Raw genomic sequence first — 8520 nt, forward strand, 5'->3', positions numbered from 1 at the left:
TATTGTCCTTCATCATATCATATATATTTACCAGAGGAAGACTTTGTACAAAGTCGTTTGCTTGGGCACCTCTGTCCCATACGTGTTTCTACCGTGAAGCAGTTGTGTTTGCATAGCTGTGTTTCGGTTTGAAGGGTGGGATATGGCAGTGAATTTACAGAGTACAGAGGAATAACATCTGAGTCCTCAGAAATGGCAACGCATGGGAGGTATTATGGGCGAAACAGTATACTTTGTTATTTCCATGGTACTGCTCATGTCTATAAGCGACGGTTAGCACTTTCCATCAGGTGGGTCGTCAGCTTGTTTGCCATTCTAAGTTGTATAAATAATACAAAAAATCTGCCTTTAACTGTCCACTGCTGAACATAAGTCTCTCCTTGGAGGGTTTTGCCAGTAGTTGCCACGCTTGGCAGACGGATTGGCAACCGCAGTTAGGCTTTGGAGGTGTTTGAAAAGGGACGCTGCTGCCCATCCCTCCACTATAAGCTCTCATAGTCGCCTCTTTGTCTAATCTGTAAAAGCCTAACTGCGGTTGCCAACCCGCCTGCCAAGTGTGGCGACTACTGGCAAAACTCCCCTTATGGCGAAGGCTTATGTTCAACAGTGGACAGTTAAGGGCTGAAATAATAATATATAGCAATATACATATATTGTGGTTTCAATATCCATAAATATATTGGTTTAATCTATACATAGATGTGTAGAGAGGTCAATTCTGTACATGAAATATATTTCCAAAATAATTATCAGGGGGTGATTAGTGATCGATACTGATGCCAAAAATGCAATCAGTAAAATTTTTGTCTGTCTATCTGTATGTTCGTTATAGAAACAAAAACAACTCGACGGATTTTAATGAAACTTTGTACAATTATTCCTCATACTCCTGGGCAGGTTATAGTATACTTTTCATCACGCTACGATCAATAGGAGCAGAGCAGTGACGGGAAATGTTGGGAAAACGGGAGGAGTTACTCCATTTTTAAGCTTCCGTCGCGTGTGCAGCCTTAATGCTTTTTTTTTTAAAACGTAAAAATGTTCACCCGTGCGACGCTGGGACGGGCCGCTAGTAACTATCGGTCATTAAATATATAATATCGAATAAAAAACCACTCCAGTAATACAGATATTCGACTGGTATGGGTGATATCGCAATGGGTACCTAGTCATCGATGTCCAGAATACAATACCTATATAGATATCGGATATTAACCATCTCTAGCTACCAATAAGGTTAATATATAAAAATATTGAGTATGCACTTTGATAAAGTATTGAACATGCAGTTTTGACTCTGATACGATTATAATATAAATATTTCGACACAAATAATTTTCAATGTTCCTACAGCGATAAACTCGATGACCCAAGGGTCAGTCAACAGCGAACAATAATTATATTGGCGTTGTCCTTTGATTATATTTAATTTATTTTTACAAAAATTTCCAAATATAATCGCCTTGAGATAACGTAATATAGTGCCAATTAATGAATAAATAGATACATTAATAGTAATTAATTCTTACGAAATAAGGACAACGATTGATAGAGAATAAACGACTTCCATTTGAATTGCAGGGAGTCAGTAGTAGTCAGTAGTAAGTAGTAGTATAAATACTCGTAATCATGCAATTCTCAGATATAATTATTCTTAGATGTATATTAGTATTACAATAAAAAATTTATTTTAGTGCCGTTTATAATTTTATATAGGTCCATCTCTTTCTTTTAATTTATTATACATATAAATAGTAAGAAAGAAAGACAGGGGATTAAAAAAATTATAATATCAAAACTACACACAATATATATATATATATATATATATATATATATATATATATATATATATATATATATATATATATATATATATATATATATATATAAAATTGTTTTAGTACTTTGTTAATAGTTGTCATTTTTAATTTAACTGCATATCTTGTCAAAGATCTTGTATGTGTATAATTAACTATGTACGTTTATAATTGTTATTTATTGTGTTTTTAAATTAAAATAAATAAATAAAAGTAGATGTAGGTAGTTTGGAACCGTTTTTTATGGCAGTCTATGGGGGAGGCCTATGTTTAGCAGTGGACGTATAATAGATGATGATGATGATGATTATAATCAACAATTCTGCCATTTAAATAATGGCAGTCTTGCAAGTTTTTTATGTACAATTTTTAATTCAAATAGTACGCAAAGACTACCTTGATACTTGTTCCAAACAAATTTATTCATCCACATTTTGAAGCAACGCAGCAACATATGACTCATCGAGTGAAAGCGAGCAGAATTCAAAGAAGCGATTCATCAGTGTGGCTTAATATCACCAGGAAAGCGACATCTCACAAAATAATAACAGGAAAACATTACGTTTAATACGTTTTCTTAGGAATGTGTCTATTTTTCATTTGCAGTATTACTTGAGAGGCGACTTTTGGCGACCATGGGTATAAAACTGGAGTATTTAAAAAAAATATATAAGTTGAAGAAATGAAATTGTTAAGGGAAATCAATGAGTTTAGTAAGAATATGATAATTATTAGAGCAATAAGGTGTTAAATAAACATAAATATAACATGAATCTTAATCTTCGTTATAATACTCGTAATTTCCTTTCATTTCTCACACCACTTCACAAGTCTTGCTTGGGAATTTTGCGTAGTAACTAAAGTACCAAATCACTGATTCTGTGTTAAGGAAAAACAAGGAATCTAACAAAATATCTAGTTTGCAGAAATACTAACGAGTACAAGTCAAATAGAGGACTGTTTACTATCAAGATATAAAAGAGGAAAAATGCTAAAATACTTATAATGAGGCGATTTTATTGTATGGCCTCCGATGTGGTCTGAATGTGAGTCATGCTAATTAAGATGTTACTTAGTGCTTGAGCCAACGATAAGTTTTGCAATTGTGTATGCGTAAGCAACAGTATACGCCATAAACTCGCTTACCATAACCTTGACTGTTGCAATCATCAAATCAGGGACGAAAGGGATTGTTAGCATTGGGGTTTGACGATTCCATTGCTAGCAATATGCCCTATTAGGTCGCCCTCGACGTGGTTCCCCCTGGAAACCATCGTGAACAATTCTTGTTGAGTTCGTCACAATGGGCTAACTGACTTGCTTCATCCTCACCTATCATCCTTCACTGGTGCCCCGCCGGTGTATACCGATAGCGCGGGTGGGGTTACAATTGTATCCATTAAAAAAATCTCGAGAATGGGACAGTTACAGTATACCAAACTAAAAGAAAACGCAATTTCATACAATACAAACATAATGTTTTTAGCTTGTTTAATGCACAGTTTACTTCGCAAATACAATTTATTGTTTGAATAATGCAACAGTGCAAAAATTTTTCGGGCACGACAACGTGATTGAAAACAGATTATTTTTGTCAATAGAAGATCCCATTATGATAATAGGATGTTGCATATTGTACAGTTATTCAAAATTAGTCATCATACCACTATAGTAAGTTGCATACTTTAACATGTTTATCAACAATATGATTCACGTGAATTCTCGTATCCGGAAATTCAGAAGCACTGTACCGAATATATGCTACTTGTGAACGTAAATTTAAAAGAAGCTAAAGGCTTAAATTGTAATTTTTTCGGATTAAAATAACCTGCTCTACAAATCGCTACTAGAACCATAAACAAGCTAAATTCAATCGATTTAAGAGATTTTAAAAGTTCAGAGGTGTCCAAAATACTTTATCAGTCGGGGTTTTAAAAGTTTGTAATAGATCCCCTTATTTTTAAAGACAATTACATAAACTGATTATTAGAACATGAGGATTGAAATTATGATACAATTCAAGCTATCAATACTGCATACAACTGCATATATTTAGTTAAATACATCTTTGCTAACAAGAAACCTGAAAGAGTTTTTTTTAGCAAATAGTCAAAATATTGCCAACAATCTAAAATTTGAAGAGTAAGGTTAATGTGAACAGCCGGATATTGTGGGATGCCCAAGATGCGTGATTTCATTCCTATGAGGATTACGTCTTGGTACATTGTTTTCAATCCTATACATAATCCAATCTTCAAATCGAAATACAACTTTGCAAGCACTGCTGTCTCACGACACAAATTCGAGGTGTGTTTATGTTTAAGACAGGTGTTTTAGAATGCAAAGGAACTTTGTAGAAAGTCTCCTTTTAGTCCTTCTAGTGACAATGATTTAGTTTATGTTAAAAACATTTAGTTGAACACATTAGTTGTCTTTGCCAATAAAAAAAAAACAAAAAAAAAAATAAGATCCATAAAAATTCTTGTCAGCAACTCATCAAAATATTGCAAACAATTTGGAATTTGGAACGTGCGATGGCCGGGCGTGAACAGGCAGGGTGTGGCCGTTGTAGTTAACCATTATAAACGTGACGCTGACAGCAGGCATGCCCATTTTCACATGACCTACGTTTAACCTTAGCCAGTTCCCTTTGGCGCCTTTAAAATTAGCAGGATAAAATTACGGAGCGGATCTATTAAAACTGGTTAAACAGTTGAACGCGGCGTTCTATTCTATTTTTAAATTTGTAGTCGCGCGGCGACCACGCGCAGCCCGCGTGGCTTTGTTTTGCTCAGAAGCCAAGTACCTACTCAGTACGCCATATAGATTACAGTACAGAGCACCCACATATTTACAACGTGTTGATTTGATACTACTTTATTATTAAATGCTGTAACTATGCGTAAATGGTGGGAACTTTCTGTTTTATCTCGAATTGTAAATACGTTAATTGCCGTAGCTCTTTGTCTCGTCTTTCTGATAGGCTAATTAAACAAAAAAGTTTTCATTAATATTTTATTCTTGTAATGTGTTTATAGGTATACTAGATAAGTAATAGAGAATTGTATGATGAAAACTATGAAAACATTATATACTAACTGTTTAATAAAATATTACCTATAGTCGACAATGAAGATTATATGTTTACAGTATGAGTTGCTTACTTTGCCAAGCGATTTTTTAAACTATTGATTAATATTGATAGATCAATAAGGCAGAACATTTTTCAACAACTTGATTTGTGACAGTTTTCATTGTTTTATGTCAAAATTGTTTATTGACAAGAAGCTATAATGCTAATTTTTTTTTTTTTAAATTACTTAACGTAATTCTAGAGAGATTACAAATCTGATTTTATATATTCTAATAATTAGAAGAAAATCCCCTCGAACACCGGTTGAATGATGTAGGCATACCCAGACGGGTGATGATTGTTGAAATATTATGTATTTTTCAAACAAACTGAACTACATGTGCCATTTTTTATTATTTAATCTTATAAAATATCTACAATAAACATCTCATTGTTATCTATTTATCAATGTTGTTTTCGTAATCTTTTAAAAATAGTTGAAAACATTATTTACCTATTTTATGCATACAATTTCTTGTTGATATTCAGCAAGACTCTCCCTAGACGTCCGCAGCCGGCGACGATCCATCGCCGACTGACTGCACGTATATTCCGAAGCCCCCACGTTAACTACTTGTGTGATAACACCAGCCAACGAAAGCTGGCCTACCACGCCCCGCGTTATCATACAATTTGAAGAGAGCACAGAAGATGTTGCTAATATAGTAAGGGTCATGATATACTGGTTTTAGGTTTCTGATAAACTACTTACGCAAATGCCTCCTGCTATAGCAAGATTGGTAATGTCAACACGAGATAAGGTGTCTGCGCCTGCGCTGGGGTCACGGTGGTGCTTGTATTTGTTTAGATTGGTAGGTACCCATGTACTGGGTGCTGAATTATTTTGTATGTCAATAGGTATGTACATGATACAATTCGTTATAATATTAAGTGATATGTAAAATGTTATTTATTTGAACTCATCCATTAGAGAAAAAAGATGTCGAGTCACGGTAGTGCGTAAAGGATAGAAATAGAGATATTGTGTAACAACCTCTATAAATCTCTGTATTTATTATTTTATAACTTTAATACATATCGTCATAGTCGTAGAATACTGACTTAGAGGGAGACTTTGTACAAAAGTCGATATATATATATATATATATATATATATATATATATATATATATATATATATATATATATATATATATATATATATATATATATATATATATATATATATATATATAATATTTGTCAGATCCGTCAGTATTCTACAACTATGACGAAATTTAACCTTTGTGGACTTAGCATTGGTTCTAGACAGGCAAAGAGAAGTTGTCCTTCTGCGCCATTTGTTTGGCGTTTTAGTTTCATGTAACTTCTACTTCGGTTTGTTGTTACATTAATAAGTCCCAAATTCTCAAAAAATAACTTTTATTGCAAATATCAACACTTATTGAATTTAAAATAAAGTATGTTTAATCGGTATATTCCTTCTCCTTGGACATTAAGAAAGCTTTTACTGCTATATAATTATATATAATTAAGTTAGAATTTTTGATTTATAAATCTGATCGAGCAACACTGCTCCCGGGTCTATCAATAGGCGCTGTAAAAAAATTATTTTGCGCTGTTTTCAGCGCTGTACTTCTCATTTAACTTTTCAGCGCTCTGTGCCATCTGTCATTTAAAGTGTCCTTTTGTGTTCCTGGTTTAGCGTTGTATGGACTATTCGTTTAGAAACACTAGTCACGACTTATAAATCTTAATACTCGTGAGTTCAAATACGATCGATGTGTAAACATTAAACACAATTTTTCAATAGTTTTTTTTTGCAAAGAAAAAAATTAAATTTTGTGTAATTCTCGTTGATAGAATTTACGTCTTAATCTACTAATTACCGACTAGTTTTGTTTTCAAAAGTCGAAAATAAAGAAAATTCGTATTCTGTACAGTATATATTTCGAAATACGTACGGATCTATTTTTTTATCTCCTAAAAAAAACTTTTACATAATATCGTGTAACATTTGCTGTCTTACCATTAAAAAATGAGATGTAATTTGATGGAAAAAATTTTACTGGCTTACATTTTAGGTAGTTTTTTTTATGTAATGCTAATAATGTACGGAACTCTCTGAATAGAAACACGGAACGGACGATTATTGATACAAATTTATCGTACGGAGAGAAATTTCTTAATATATATAATCTATTTATTTTCTGTTTTTTCTTAGCAAGAAATATCGTCAAAGAAAAATAGCACTTAGCGCGCTTTACAATAAGTCTTTAATGTATAAAAAGACAATTGTTTTGTTCTTAATGATTAACAATAAATATAGTATCAATAAATGTAAATTATATACAAGTACGCAAAATATAAACATATTTAATGATTGTGCTGATAACCATTCATCATGAGAAGGTATATAGGACTTAGTATTATATCATTTCTGCGCTATTCGTCAGACTTTTGGTATGTACTAAGTAATTAAAATAAATTAACACGAGATCATTATTATAAATCGTTTTGCAAAAAATCAGTAATTTACGAAATTTTTGAATATATAATAGAAAAAAAGTAAGAAAATATTTTATTTATTTTTGTAATACAATGAAATATTTTTTTTTATTTAATATTTCAATAAATAGTGTGATTAAATTTTTTCTGATTTATATACAACAATTATTGAGGTATAATTATGTGATAATAATATTTGAAAAAAAAAAAAACTATTCCAAATATTAGTAATTCAGATAATTTATAGTAGAAATTGCCAAGATATGATGTAACATAAACACAAAAGCATAGACGAATTGAGAAATTCCTTTTTTTGTACTTATTTTAAAATAATACAAAAATTATATCACTAACTTGATAAAGAAAGTATATTTTGAAAGTGACCGTATATTTCGGGGGTGTGCAACATCGGCCTGTTAGCTCAGTTGGTTAGAGCGCCGTGCTAATAACGCGGAGGTCATGAGTTCGATCCTCTCATGGGCCACATGATTTTTTTTCTAATTTGTCAATAGTTTATTATAAATGAAATGTTTTCTTTCATTTTTTTTTTATTCTTATAATTGAAATTTTATTCTCAAAAGTTATATTTAAAGTAACAAGTAGTTTTTGTACGTAAAAAATTGTGACTTTAATTATATCAAAATTAATAATGACTAATAAATAATGTCAATGAGATTGATAGACGACGATGTGACATTTTATAGACACTATCGTGTAACTACAAGAATAGTTGAAAAGACGGTCTATCTAAACAGAGTTTAATTTGTTTAAGAAATGAAATATTATTTAATTATAACAGTATATAATAATTATTTATAATTTTAAGCACAAAAATCTATAAATTATTATAATAGAGTTTATTGCTTCAAATACCATTTATTTTAATTGTGCTAAATTTCCAACTTGAAAGAAAGTGACAAAATAGTTTAGCAGATGAAATAGGTTTGTAGAATATATCATTAGGGCATTAGTTCTTATTTCTCATTAGTTCTTCTAATTTAGGTCTTATTCATAAAAACTAGTTTTTACTTATTTCGACTTTTTAATAAATAATTAAATAAAATTAATAGTAGAATTATAATCGGATTAAAACTTACG

General features: G+C 31.4%; 1 non-coding gene across 1 annotated transcript; it reads left to right on the forward strand.

The window, feature by feature from the left end:
• The first annotated feature begins 7832 nt into the window (after positions 1 to 7832).
• Positions 7833 to 7906, forward strand: Trnai-aau (transfer RNA isoleucine (anticodon AAU)). The gene has a single exon. It is a non-coding gene; the product is annotated as a tRNA-Ile (tRNA).
• Positions 7907 to 8520: the final 614 nt, after the last annotated feature.

Source organism: Galleria mellonella, unplaced genomic scaffold (genome assembly GCF_026898425.1).
Source record: "Galleria mellonella isolate WM207_F2 unplaced genomic scaffold, CSIRO_AGI_GalMel_v1 utg83, whole genome shotgun sequence".
NCBI classification, from domain to species: Eukaryota; Metazoa; Arthropoda; class Insecta; order Lepidoptera; family Pyralidae; genus Galleria; species Galleria mellonella.